At 40.5% G+C, this 14,950-nt stretch overlaps 1 protein-coding gene and 1 long non-coding RNA gene across 9 annotated transcripts in view; one reads left to right on the top strand and one right to left on the bottom strand.

The window, feature by feature from the left end:
• The window catches only part of RHBDD1 (rhomboid domain containing 1), a 46,546-nt gene extending 42,709 nt beyond the window's left edge, over positions 1-3,837 (bottom strand). For 2 of the 7 annotated variants that reach the window (XR_008466974.1, XM_054205269.1), the window contains exon 1: positions 3,340-3,616. The gene's annotated coding sequence lies outside the window, so the exon portion shown is untranslated. Of the gene's footprint in view, positions 1-3,339; positions 3,617-3,709 lie in introns of those variants that run through there. The other 5 variants (XM_054205268.1, XM_054205267.1, XM_054205270.1 and 2 more) reach the window with 4 other exon arrangements.
• A 222-nt stretch (positions 3,838-4,059) lies between these two features.
• Positions 4,060-14,328, top strand: LOC128911040 (uncharacterized). Of its 2 annotated transcripts, none has more exons than XR_008466979.1 (4): positions 4,060-4,187; positions 8,549-8,629; positions 13,169-13,252; positions 14,220-14,328. It is a non-coding gene; the product is annotated as an uncharacterized LOC128911040 (long non-coding RNA). The 2 variants fall into 2 exon arrangements; XR_008466978.1 differs by having other exon boundaries at positions 13,169-13,257.
• The last annotated feature ends 622 nt before the right edge of the window (positions 14,329-14,950 follow it).

The following is a 14,950-nucleotide window of genomic DNA, read 5'->3' as shown; positions in this document are numbered from 1 at the left end:
TATTTTATAGTCCTCTAATCCTCTGAAGTAGTACTAAAAAGAAGCCTTTAACAAAACAAGCTTTTAAGCTAACAACTCAAACTTAAAACTGAAAATTGTCTTCTGAAGGGTCTGACAATTACTATTCACAATAAAATACGTACATCTTAAAAAAATACATGCCAAGAATACTTTTGGACATCTTATCCCAAAATAAATAAGACAGCTTTCAGAGGAAAGAACAGAAGGGACTAGGTCAAATGTCAGAAATTCTCTCTTTAGAGTATCTCATACTCTGCTTCACATCTTAAGTATGAACATCTGAGACACTAAGCAATAGCCTTTTAATTGCCTCATTAGTTTGACTACTGCTACTTAATCTAAAAAGGAGAACACTTAAACACTGCAACCTGTCCAGCCTTCAGTTAAAATACAGAGTTATTCAAATTGTTTCTTTATAATTATTAACTTGCAATATCGCTGGAAGCCCTGCCAATTTTGGACTCATGTTTTCATTCACAAAAGATAATTAATTTACTTTGTATATTTATAATATATTTAAATTTCATTAGAATCAATATACAAATCTGAACACCAGAAAAAGCATCCACTAGACTTTTCCTTAAGGCTTATCATTGTAAACACCAGCTATACTCTCCGTCATCATTTGAGACTACTAACATTACTACTAATGCTCTGATGTGCTTAAGATAACTACATTTTATATGTCTGCCTTCATTTCCTACATGGCATCCACTTCTAATTCAAAATTTTCAAATTATTCAGTCGGCTACCATAACACTGAAGTCATAGCAAGCAATGTTTCCTTATGCCACAGCACATAGAACCAACGAGCTTCCTTAGGCCGCTCTCAGGGAGATATAAACTTGAAAATTTTAATTCTAGCAGAGATCAGTCTAATTATCCAAACTGTCCTTCAGTTCTAAGGAGCTAATGCATCACCATGTACAGCTAGAATCAGCTGCACATTTGCTCTGTCAGAACTTCCCTCAGAGCCAACAAAGTTGACCAAGCATGGATGGATGACTTAGCCTGGAAATTACATTATGCATTTCAGGCACCAGCTCAACCCTTAAGCTGATACGACATATTGCAGGCAATTTACACGTTGGGCATCATATAGCAGTGACTTAAGCATCCAGAATCTGACCAAAACCAGCGATCACAAGTTGCAAGAAGAAAACCAAACAACAGAAGTTAAAAAAAAGACCCCCCCAAAGTCCTGTAGTAGCAGTATGAGACACATTATGTAAAAAAGTCTTCAAAACCTCTTCAGTTTGTGAAATCAGAACAATTACTGAAAACTTCTTTACATTGTGATCCAGGAAATTATTGAAATTATACTCATTATGTGACTAACCTACCACTAAACTCATTCCTTCCTGATCTTTCAGTTTCTCCATTACCTTTGGTAGGCAATCACTGTGGAAGTGGTTTGTTCATGTGCCTCAAAACTGAGGCCTTTTACTTGTAACACATATACTAGTGATACTCCCTATTTCCTGCTCTGGAGACAAAGATCACACCAGTCTTTTCATAGGGCAATACAAACCAGCTCCTGAAATGGAACAACCTAATAAAAACCTTTTCATGGTGATCGCCTATTCTATAATAGAAATTCTGATGCAACTGCCAAATCAGTAAGCCATTTTAGCGTAGAACAGACAGGAAAAGTAGGAACCTTTACACATTTTTATGGAAATTAGAAATTAACAAGTTTTCCTTCATTGAAAAAAATCTGTTCAGTATATATACAGGAACCACAACAGCCACACATTACCACTGCTTTTTTTTTTGCTTAGAAAACTTAAAAGAAACACAGCGATAGCCTTCTCTATCTCCAAATTTATATGCCACATACAATCAAACAGATAAAGCATATTTGACCAAGCTAGAAAGAAAAAGAACATGTCAATAGATAATTTCTTCCTTTGAAGCATCAGCTCTTGCTGAACCTCAGTGGTCTGTTAGTCAGAATTATTTTATCATGATATTTTGAGGGGAGATAATAGACATATTAAGTCCTTTACCACTTTTGTGCAAGAAAAGGGACACAAAAAGGCTTGATAAATATTCTTACTAGCCCCATCTCATAACAGACAGTAATTAGTAACTATCTCAAAATGCTAGGATGCACCTACACATAATTCAAGTTAAGAACAGTAAAATAATCACAAATATTTATAGTTATACCACTGTACTGGTAAAGGTGAGAGGACGTCACAGTTTTAGAAGATAAAAATACACCAGAACAACAGTGGACTTCAGATTAGGCCACAGTTAAGAGTTTTAACATCACAGATGTTTAACTACTTTAATATTAGGGTCAGAGGTTTGAGGTTTTTTTTTTTTTACTTGACTGCTGTACTTGCACTTGTATAATCCTAAAACTAGGTAATTATACCAGAACACAGTCCTCCTTTATTTATCTCAATAATTTTGTAATATAATTAAAATGAAACAACCAATGCTTCCCTGACTCCACTTCAGAGCTGTGAAGCACAAGGGCTCTTACAAGCTTAGCATTCCTTAGTTTGTGTTGCTTTGAGGGAAAATTTGTCTGCAGTTTGTAGGAGGGAGGAAGGACAGGGAGCCTACTTTCCAATAAAATCCATTTTAAGTAATATTGGTTAAATATACAAACAATTCAGAAATACACACTTCCTACTATTAGCACAATGTTAACTTTTGTCAAGACCTCAAATCTCTTCGAATTAACAAACTAAAGCTCCAGGAAGAACATCATTGCACTATCTCAGGAACTTAAACCAACTCTGGTATCATGAAATACATTTTCTAAACACCTGAATTACTTAAACTCAATATTTACACATATGTAAGAAAGTTTACCCAATGTAGTTCAGGTACATTTGTCACTACTTCTTTGATACAGGTGCAAGTTATTTCCAGGTTTTTGTTTGTTTGGGTTTTGGTTGTTGTTTGTTTTTTTTTTATTATTATTATTACAAGGAAAGAAACTGATGTAGCTCTGGTCAAATAAAAAAACCCAAACAGTTATTTACATAATCTGTAAAAAATACTGCTGAAGGGAATAGCAGTAAATAAATATTAACGGAGTTAATATACAGAGCATATTAAGGTGTCACCGCACTTAAAGTGAGTTTGCTGCAGCTTGCTGATAAGCGAGGCAGATGTAGGGTTCGGCACTGTCACATCCCAGTCTGCTCCTGCACCCTCTGCTCCTTCAGGCACTGCTTCTCTCCACCGCCTCCAGAACCTTTGCATGAGCAAAGGCTCACAGAAATGGGGGGGGGGGGGAATACTAAGAGCTGTTACAGTGTGAACTATCACGTCTTTTTTGCGATTTCCCAGACTTACTTCATTTCCGCAAACTCCTCCCCGCCACTCGGCTTCCAGTGGCGGGTGGAGCCAAACCCGGCGGAGACCAACTTACTAGAAGCCAGCTCCCGAGAGCTACCGGCTGCAAGAGAAGCCCTTTCGCGTCGGTGCCCTGTACCGGACCGCCGCCGGCTCACGAGACCACACCCAGGCCCGGCCCGCGCCCCTCGCTCCCTCCTCGCCTCACGGCCGACTCCCGCCCCCACACCGCCCCCAGCGTGGGCCCAGGCGGGGCGGGGGGCCGGTGCCGCCGGCAGGAGGCGGCAGGGCGCCGCAAAGCCGGCTGTCGCCTCCCCGTCCCCGCCCGGCGGCGGCGGGCGCCCCCTCCCCTCCCCGCCTCAGCACTCACGTTCACGCAGCGGCGGCGGCTCAGGCCCTCGCGCCGCATCACGTGAGCCGGCCGCCACTCAGCGGTAGGCCCGCCCTGCGCGCGCGCCGCGCACGCGCCCTGCCCGTCGTCTGTCAGGAGGGCGGCGGCAGCCTCAGCAGTCGGCTGGCGGGGTGCGGGCAGCGGCCTCAGAGTCGAGGGCGAGCAGCCAGGCCCGGGGGTAGCAGCGCGATACAACAGTCGTTGCCAGCCGCGCTAGCACCGTGTTCTGTCCTGGCCTCCTCACGCTCAAGATGACAGAGCAATTACTGAGGAGTAGGCGAGGGCCTCCCATTAGCTTTATCTGCGCGGCAGGCGGGGGGGCCAGGTGTTGAGGCGAATACAAATTAGCGAAGATAAGAGGGGGGCGCTTTAAAAGCAGATGAGGAGCATGCTGGCTTCTAAGAAAAACTCTTCAGCGAATACGTCGTGGTGAAATGGTGGTTTCAGGTGATAAAAGGTGTCTAGCTTCCCAGTTGGAAGGCTTTGAATTGTGTTTATTCTAATAATGCCTGTGAAAATACTGGTTGCTGGTACTATTTACCATTAAAGTGCGTAATTAGGTTACCTTTGAAAATGTCTTACTGTACATGCAAAACAGTAACTAGTTCTGTAAGTTTAATAGTTCAACTGCTCTAATTCTTTTTCAAACATGAAAGGTAGTTGGATGAGAACATTCGTTTCACTTGTGAAGAATACTAGTCACTGGTGTTAAGTAGTATTCCCCAGTTTTGACACAGATACCTAGACTGCAAGCTTTGTTGTTAATATTCAGTAGGGAATACATTGAGCAAATTATAAATGCCTAAAATAATAGGTTATCATAGAAATTTTGGCAAGCTGATGGTGCAAATATGTGACTAGAAATGAATCATACAAAATCTATAGCCAAAGCAACATGTAAATGGCCCTATTTTGCTGTCATTTATGTGGCACTTAAGTTTCATAGAATGTTTTGGCAATTCATGCAAGCATGTCATAGAATTTATAAGAAAATTGTATTCTTCCCTTCCAAAAACAGCACACAGCTCAGCAGACTGGCAGGTATGAAAGGGGCTGAATTCCTAGAAATAGGGTGGAGATAAAGTTAAAGGAGCCAAAACAAGCAACTTCAGCATAGTCTTCTCTTCCAAGAATGAGCAGAAGCCAAAAGAGGAGGGCAGATTCAGCGTGTGCCCCATTTAGACATGTTATCTTAAGCTCCTTAGTTTTGGCGCATTTAGATCTGTTACCTCAATTAATGCTAATCATAATAATTCATAGAAATCACAGGATGTGGGAGTTATAAATGCCTAGACTGATAGATTTTCTAACATGCACCAGGTTTTCTATAATTGGCACCATTTTCTGTAATAATGTACTCCATTTTCATGCAATCATAATTCCAGTCCATAATTCTTAACGATGCAGTATTTGTTGCCTAAGTACAGGTCCAGATCTTATTACCGGATGCACAAGTTCTGAGGCTGTCATTCCCTTCTGGGACCTAGGAGATCTGGATTTCATTTCTAGCTCACTTCCTGGGTCAGCCTGAGCAATCATTTATTAATATTCCATCTTTTATGTCCTTATTGATACAACAGTGATAATAGAAATCACAGGAACAACAGGAGGCTAAGTAAATGAATGATTTGTTCAGATCCTATAATTAATGGGCCACATATGTAGGTAGATTAAAAAAAAAAAACAAACCACTGTTCTTGTACTTTTTACCAAAGTGTGGGATTTGATACCCATTAAGTTCTTAACGTTTTTTTTTTCTTGTTCTACACTGAATTTGCTAAAAAAAACAGGTCTTCTGGATTATTTTGTACTTACGTAAATAGCTAGTTAGAAAAAAACCTGACCTGCTGCTCTCTTTCTTTAATCTCATGCCACCATTTACCTCATGGATTTCTTTTACCTTTTTGTCTGAATGCTCATTTTTCTTATCAATAAAATTGAATAAAATGAGAAATACTGTTCACAAACTACAATTTTTTTTAATGGAAAAATACAAAAGTTGACAAAACTTATTTCTTTAGCCTTCCTCATACATGTCCCATATGTGCCATTACCCAGCTTTCCTCAACATGAAAGACGTTCTTAAGTAAGAACAGCAATTTAGTTCAGCTGAAGGGCTGGCACATAAAAGGTTGGTTGAGTTCATGTAAGACAATATGCCTTTCCATGAACAACTATTAACAGTATAGGTTCTGTTTCCTAGTTATGGCTGGCCTGATTGGAAAGATAATTCAGTAATTGGAAAGAAAATAAGGAAGAAATAAACAGAAACATCATTTTCATAACCCATGTACACTTAGCACAGGAGTGACGCATGCGGTTAGCACTGCTTACGCCTTACTGCTAACTATATAATCCATGTAAATATTTATAATACAGCTATTATCAGTGTAAACATACAGCTTAGTCATATGTTGACCCATAAAGAAAAAGTGACATTGAAATCTTTCCTTTGCTTAATAGCACAAGGCTTAAACAGGTTTTAGGAGCAGTACAGCAAGGTCTCAGAATACTCATTTTTCTGAGAGTTATACTGAGGCTTTTCAACATGAAATAATTGGGAAGGAACAGCCTGCTATGGAATGCATGGATGCAAATTAAATCCATATCTGAAGGATATTTTTTTAATTAATGCTGGGAATCTGATAGCAGCATATTTTAAATACTGTTTATGTTAATCTTGAAGGAACTAGTTAGGACTAGCCTACAAATGTAAGAAGAATGTCAAAGCATAGTTACGGTAAAGGAACTGTGACTCTCCTTAACTGTCAGTACGTGACAGTGTTTACAAATAGTGGAAGAAGAGAGAAGCAGTAACCCAGAATTAGGTATGTAGAATATTATGAGTCTGTCAGAAAATTAACAAAATACAGATGATTAAAGGATGGGTTTAAACATGTTATTAGTTTATATACAGCTATTGTACCACTGCTACCATGCTGGTTCTGAAAACAACGTAAGGCTTTGGAAACTGTGGAGGCAAGCCCTTCTGAGAGATACATACGGAAGTATGAGCTGATAACAAATGTTTTGTATGAATTCAGGGCTTACTTTTTCGGAGTCTTTGATCTGACGTTAACTTTGTCTTTGCAATGTAGCCCACCCATACTAACTTTTCCTTAGCTGGTGGTGTACTTTCTCCAGTTCAGCTGCCATCATCACCAATACTATATAACTTTATAATACAGTATGGACAAATGGAGTGAAAAATGTGGATGCTTTCTCTGCAGTTTATAGAGATAAAAAGGAATATATCATGGAGGCTCTTGATCTGTTCATATAGTCTGCCAGAAGGAATAGAAGGAACATCTGGTGGAAAATAAAAGAGTGCATTGGTCTGAACGTCGGCCGGAAGAAACGGACTAACATCAAAAAGGTTTCATAACACTTACAGCCAAAGGGCCCTTTGATCATCTAGTCACCTCCTGCTTATCCAGATCCTGCCACATTGCATTGAGAGGCTTCAGTTAAACCAAAGCATTTTCATTCTCAAAGGCCTAAGCTGTTGTGTGGGACCAGAAGAGAAGAGAGTAGACCAAAAGGCAATGTTAAGGAAATCAATGTGTGAAATATGCCAAGAAGATGCTACCAGGCAACCCCTCTATGCAACTAAAGGGCTTTATAAAAAAGATACCAAAATCAAAGAGAATATAATTTGAGATCACTGGTTATTGGTTATGGAATAACAAAACAGTAACCTGCTGTCATCTAAAATTGATTTTAAAATGTGTATACGCAAACATTTATCTTCATTTTGCTTGGCAACAGGGATGTTAAATGATCATTTAACTGAAAGAGCGTAGGTTTAGATTAGATATTGGGAAGAAATTCTTTACTGGGTGGTGAGACACTGGAACAGGCTGCCCAGAGAAGCTGTGGATGCCCCATCCCTGGAGGTGTTCCAGGCCAGGCTGGATGGGGCTTTGAGCAGCCTGGTCTAGTGGGAGGTGTCCCTGCCCATGGCAGGCGGGTGGAACAAGATGATCTTTAAGGTGCCTTCCAACTCTAATTATTCTATGATTCTATAATCATTACTAAGGCAGTGTGAAAGTTGTTCACCATAATAATACTACAGGCAGAAAATATTCTGCTGAATACAGTTCTTTTTTCAGTGGCAACATAACTTACATCTCATCATTCACAGTTTATACAAATCATGAAGTTAAAGTATATTCTTCTATTGGCAGGGAATTTTTGTTAATACTGTAGCTGTGAACATTTTGTGATTATTTTGCATTTCTATAAAGCATTCGCATAATGTTTTCCTTTTTGGAAACATGGGTTTTGATCGAACTTTCTATGAAATTTTAACTGCTTTACAGAAAGGATGTATCAGTAATCTGGTGATACCTTTGTGTGCTCCGTTGACCTGCAGGATGCCAGGACAGTGGAAGCAATGTGCTCCCCCAGGGAGATGAAATGTCGATTCGTAGTACTACCAGGTTCCCAGCTCTCAAAGTTGGGCTAATCCATAGGCAATACTGGAGGACTTTATCTGGCACTCCTTGTAAAGAAGGATTTGTCAAAGATAGTAAAGGAATTTATCCAGAAATTACATTAAGCCCCTTTTTGGAAGTCTTTTCTTGCTCTGTATTTTCTCATGGATATATGAGTAGAATTCAGGTTCTGCATGTTTTTGTCTTTTTATGCTAACCTTGGTTCTACAACATACACGCTCACCAACCAACTCATGTCCCCTGCAGAGAGGTTGAGAGGCAGAGCCAGGGGTGGGGAAGCATTTGGAGAGGGTGCCAAGCAGAAGACTGGTTCTAAGTTCTTGCTTCATGATTGAGCCTTTTTATTTCTGTTTTCATACAGTGAAAGAAGCTGTATTGCCCTTGGAAGTTTGAATCCCAGAAGTATGAAGAAGGCACAGTATGTCATTCGTAATATTGAAATGTGAGTTGATTATTTGGTTTTGTTGTTTTTAACTTGAAGGGCTATCTAAAGCTATCTTTAACATACTAAGTTTTATTTAACAGAAGTAACCCTAACAAAAGCATCTGTCATGGCCCAGAATGCACTGGTAGGCCTTAATTGTCCTGACCAGCCTCACCTGGGTCCCCACACCCTGCCCTGGGGCCATTTCAGGTCAGCCCTACACCCTGGGTCCCTTCTTAAGCAGGGCTGGTCTCCAGTTCCACTACGGTTTTGCCCTGCCTATGGGTCCTGCTGAGCTGGGCCTGGCCTTGGTGGGCTGGTGGCTCAGTCCAGCCGTGCTGTGTTTGATCCAGACTTCCTGGCTTTGCCTCTGACCTGCCTCATCATGGTGGGGCTGCCCTGTGATTTGGGCTCTTGGTTGAACCCAGCTGCCACCCCTGGACCTCTTCTGCTCAGGTACCTTGGAGCTGGGTCACCTTCACATAGGTTGTCACTGAGTAGGAAAGGAGCAAATATGACATTCAAGGCAGTGAATCTGGAAGGTACAATTCAAAATTAGTAAGCTCTATCAAAGCATTATTTTAACTTATTTCATTATTAGTTCTGTTTTTGAAACATTCAGTAGAAATTACAAAGTTGCTGTAGAAATGAGAAAAAGTAAATGAAATTAAGATCAAACTGGTTTTATGAAGGATTTTTAGCATAGAAAACAATGTATGAATTATAATCAAACTAAGTAAAACTACTGAATATCACCTAACCTGAGAGCTTGTATTTTGTAGCTGGGTGTTACTCAGGTTCAGCTCAGGAGAAATTTCACTCTGATGTGGCTGAACAGAATTTTCTGGTAAATATAGTATATTTTATTTGATTGGCTAGTATAGATGTGAAAAGTAGACAAGCTTTCATGTGCACAAGGCTATATTCAGATATGAAATAGAAGCGGTGGACTTCAAAGTTAACTAAAAATTGTGAGCCTTTTTTCTTCATTAACTTTAGACCATACTGGAAGTTGCATATAGCAGCTGAGTGGTAGTAACTGGTGAGTCTGCTGGGGATGCTGCTGCTTCTTGTGTGTGTATAGGAAACAAGCAGCAGTCTTTAGCTTGGTTTCAAGTATTGAGTTTCACCCCTGTTTTTGTGGTAGTGCTGCTGTAGCTGTAATGGCCTCCTTAGGACAAAGAAGTGTGCAGAAGATGTAGACCAGGTTGAGTGACCTGGTCTAGTGGGAGGTGTCCCTGCTGATGGCAGGAGAGTTGGAACTAGATGATCTTCCAACCTAAACCATTCAATGTTGTACCTCTTGTTGGTGGCACCAATAAATAGAGATGGAAGCCCTCCTTCAGACCCGAGATAGCAGTGGGAGATGCCTCCACGTTGTTCTGCTATGACTGCCTTTGGTGACACGTAGCTGAGGCTGAGAAATGGTCTGCCATGGTGCAGTCACTGTGCAAACAGCTGCAGCAGGTTGCTGTCTTACTGCTCCAGTTTATTTTCCACTCTGCTGGAGATGACTGCCTGTCAATCTTCTGCTGATAGACCTTCCTAATCTTCTTTAAACAAAATCTGGAGGTTGGGGGCTTGGAATCAGGCTGGGGCTGTCTCCAGGCTCTGGGTGGGGCTGGAGCAGGCCAAGATTCACATCATCCTGTACATGTGCTGCAAGGAGGCAGCACAGCTCCCAGCTGGAACAAGTAATACAGCCCCAGGCTGTCCTGTCCCACAAGCCATCCCCACAGAGGGAATCTCACGCTTCAAAGGCCACCACTGGAACAAAGCAGAGGTCGGGGCAGAGGGCTTGCGATTGGTGTGGAATGAGCACCCATGAGGGCATAAAGATAATGCTCAGCCATCTGCATGGGTGTTTATGCAAACTTTCTAGGACTCGTTCAGGTTTCTGGGGATCTTCCAGCTTTCTAGGTTGAAGGGCAAGTTTTTCAGCTATTAGTGAGACGAACCCTCCCACTTCCCAGAGTCAAAGAATTCCCATGGGGGTTGCCCCAGGGTCGTCCTCCTCCTCTTCTAAAAACTTGTGAGAGTCTATTTGCAGCTTTTTCTTTCAGCAGCTGAATAATATATACTTCTGCTACTTGTCACACTTATTTGGATTATTCATTCTGTGTTTTAATTCTGATCTGTGTCCAGTGATCTTGAGAAATATATTTTTTAATTACTTGTTCTCTTTACTGCTTTCCATCTGTAAAATAATGGTCTCTGGCAGCTTTTTGTCTTTTGGCATTGCAGAGTACCTAGCCCAGTTACAACAAGGTGACTCAGCATTCTGCGCAGCCACTTGTGAAGGTTTCAGCCAGGCCTGTGCTTGATTAATGAGCATTGGCCTATTCTCCAGATAAATTCATGCTGGATTTTGCCCAAGGGCTACAGAGTGGGCACTCCAGGGAATTTAGTGGAAGAAATCTGTACTTGAAATGACTTTTCTTTGAGATCTGTTTACTTAATGATTGCTTGCTTGAAGGTAATACCACTGATAAGGAGGAAAGGCCAGTCAGAAATGTAAAGCGAAGTACATTCATTAGATATTTTTTTTCTCCTGTTTGTGTATTAAAGCCAGTTCCCTCTCAGAGGAAAGATTATGTGGTAGACTCTATACTGGGCTGAGTCCCTGAGGTAGGTGGGAGCTCACAAGATGTTAACTTGCATCTGCATGGTGCCTTTCAGTGGTGGCATTTGTGACATTGTGGACTTGGCAGTGAGAAGTAGACCCCCTCCTGCCCCTGCCAGAGGTGCTTTCCTCAGTGTTGACAGGCATATCTGTGTTGATAATGGTCACCAGCCACGTATATGAGCATGTTTTAGTGAGTTCCTGAAAAATTAATGTGTGGCAATGTTACCTGCATGCTTGCCTCCCCCAGTGACTTCGGAGCGAATGGACTGGTTCCAGGCTCATCTGCCAGAAGTATGGGTTGCTCGTGGGCCGCAGGTCCACCACCTCCTGCGGCTGCCACTCTTGGTCAGCCTTTTTGGTGAGGGGAAGTTGCTCTGTGCCGTGTGATGGGAATGACCAAGAGTGTCCATGCAACTCTAGAGCTGAGCTCAGGTCCTGGAGACATGGCAAAAGATACCAAGTTTATCTAACAGACACTGATCGTTTTTAGTCATGCCCTCTTGGCAGCTGGGGGGCTGTGTGTTGGTGGACTTGTGAGCAAGCTCACACAGCTTTACCTGCCTGGACCGTGTGGTGGTTCTCTTCCAGTCAGCAGGTCAAGGAGAGATAGATAGGGGACTTCAGAGAGGCTTGAAACCATTGGGTTCGAAACGGGAAGCAGGGAGGGAGAGGGGTAACCAAGCAGTATGTAGGGAACATGCCAGGGAGCTGATAGTGTTATGATTGAACCTGATATTCAGAACAGGCAATCAGGATTAACTTTTCTGCTATTAATGACTTCTAGATTTATATAAGAAGCTGGACACCTGTTTGATACACCATTGGGGGAGAAGGTGTTTAAATACTTAGCAAAAAAATCTACCAAGCATGTAATGTATGCAGGATTTGAGTACTTCTGTTGGTGTATCAGAGAAGTGTTTCTCTAAAGGAATCATATGTGATTCTGCAAATCCCAGGTTCATTTGCAGAAGGAGAAGAAATAAATGGATGTGTGCACAAAAAAGTCAGTACGCTGAAATGAAGAAAGCAACAGAAGACAAAACACAATATGTGTGTTTTTGGAGCATCTGTCAATCTAAAGTAATAATAAATAAGTAAACAGAACCTTTATAATTTGTGCAAGTTAATCTGTTTCAGGGCTGAATTAACTAAAGCATATCCCTATGAAATAACCTTCATTATATAAATCAGCGTGCTGATGGATTACTGAGTTTGCAGCCAAAAACCCATACCACCATAGGTGTGAAGTTTCCTGATCATCTAATAAATTGATAACTTTGAAGCCTAGTTGTGACAATTTAAATGTCATCACTATTAAACAAGTTGCCAAAATGCAAACAACCATCCTAAGTCATTAAAATGCAATTATAAAGGACAGCTGGGTCTACTATCAGTCTGGGCTGTGGGGACTCATAATGGGGAAAAATATGAAACTTTCACACAAACAGAATGAGACTGCTGTACATGCCAACCAGAGCCTGCATGGGAAGCAAGGGAAACACGTATTTTGTGCATACGCAGCTACTGATGCTTATAGCAGGCTTACATTACTGATATGGACATAAGAGTCAGTGACAGCACGGCATCTAGCAAATGTCTTCGCCTTCTCTCTGCCATGTATGAGAAGTCCTTTTGCTTATTAATAGGGTAGGCTTTACTAATGAGAGAGGCAGATAGACTGGGTAGCAGTTACAATCTAGCAGATATAATTATGAAGTGGGACTAAACTTGCTCTATTGTGGAATGGCAGCACAGCTGTTGGAAGCTCTGTTTCGAGAACCAGGTGGACTTTAAGTGTTAATGAAGGTTTGCTTTTTGGCTGAGAGTAATAAAGATACTTTATTAAAGGCTTTGCAGGCATGGACCCGATACATTTATGAGTGCTGTATTTAGTCATATTGATAACTAAGTTACTGAACTTTATTTTTTAGGTTTATTATTTGCTTGATACTTAGGAATGGCCATGATGCAGACAACAAGCCCAGTCCCTGCTCAGGACTTCCAGCTCCTGCTATGTATGGTATAGCTCTAAATTTGCATTGGTTTCAACTGCATCCCAGTAGGTTCTGTTAATCAATGATGCAGCATGTAGTTGATTAGATTTACTGCTGATTTGAACAGTGGAAATGGTGAAACAAGCTAGAACGGTGATACTGCTTCATTAAAATAGTAACTCCAAAAGGCCCTACAGTCTTTTGGTGTATTATTTATATGTATTATGGAGCTACAACAGCTGTTAGCTTCCAGAATTAAGCCCCATTTTCCCTAAATGTGGCAGGAGGGGCGAAATAAGTGGGAATTGCTGATAATTGGTAAAATTGTAAAAGAAATATCTTTTATGTTATGTGTCTTAATGCAAGTAATAAGTGTTAGAGAGGTACTTCTTTGAGGCTTTTACAAATCTAAATAGACTAAAAAAATATATAGGAATGCTAGCATTTTATTTGAATTAGTGTGATTCTCCTTTTTACTATACATCAGCCTATTGCATATCATTGTCAAAAAACCCAATTGAGTATGTTGCAAACAATTCCAGGGTGTGTTCTAACTGATCAATATTCCTAAAATATGTAGGTATCAAATTTTCCATGTATCTTTTTCTGCTATGAAGTAAATCCTTGTGGTGCCTTAGGGCGTCCATTGTGCTGAAAAACTTGTTCATTTATTCTCACTAAGAGAAGTGTGCTATTATGGGTGTTCAAACCATTCATTTCCTTCTTTTTGTATACTTGGAAATGATACAATAACTGGGTGTACTAGTGTAATTATCTACCTTTCACTCTGTAAATTGTAATTTTTGTTTGTTTTGTAATGAGAATCAGTTGGTATGGAGCTTAGAGAAACAGTGAAGATTACAAACTGTTTCTAATGAACAGATTGTTTTCTGATGCAAATGGAAAGCCAAGTCGAGAGAGATTTTTTATTTTTTTTTATACAGAAGGATACAGCCTCTCAACAGACTTTGTCCTTATTTTTTGGCAGATTTGGCCTGCCCTACTCAAAGGCATAAACAAGTTTCAGCCTATCAACAACAGAAATGGGATGCTAACCTGCCAAATAAAAGGAAATGAATAAATGGAAGAACAATAAAAGTCAGTAAAGTAGGAAGTCTCATGCAGTGTGAATGATTTCCTATATAGCATAAGCAAAATTTTCTGCTGTTTGTTTCACACAGCTACGCTAAGGATGAATAGTTGTTTTGTCCCCAATTCTGTTATGAAAAGCGTGCAAATTCCAGAGATTACACTCGCTAATGAATGGAATGGTTATTTTGAAAGGAAAAATAAGCTTTCCTATAATTTCTGTTCATGTTCTCACAATGTGAGATGACAACTTGCTGCAGGTTTAGGAAATTAAAATAAAATGTTAGTTTTCCAGGTGCGCTGTAATTTAGCAAAGGTGAAGCTACGTGGTATTTCTCACTGCACAGTGAGAGTCAGTAAGATGACATTGTAAAATATCCGTAGTAATAGTCAGTTAGAAAGTCTGCAGGGGATGAGGTCAAAGAAAGGTTAGCAGCTGACATCAAATCAGATGCCAGATGTGCTGACCCTTAATCATAGGCTTTCGCAGGCTTTTTTGGACTGCAATTCAGCATAACATTATTGAATGCACCTTTATATTAAATTGGTCTGCTTTGACATATACAAACCCATATGCAAGTTAATGGCTGTGTCATCCACTTAATTATGCAAGATTTGATAACAGATCAG

This window comes from Rissa tridactyla, chromosome 6 (genome assembly GCF_028500815.1).
Source record: "Rissa tridactyla isolate bRisTri1 chromosome 6, bRisTri1.patW.cur.20221130, whole genome shotgun sequence".
Taxonomy (NCBI): Eukaryota; Metazoa; Chordata; class Aves; order Charadriiformes; family Laridae; genus Rissa; species Rissa tridactyla.
The sequence above is the reverse complement of the archived record's forward strand: the minus strand, read 5'-3'. Positions and strand labels throughout refer to the sequence as shown.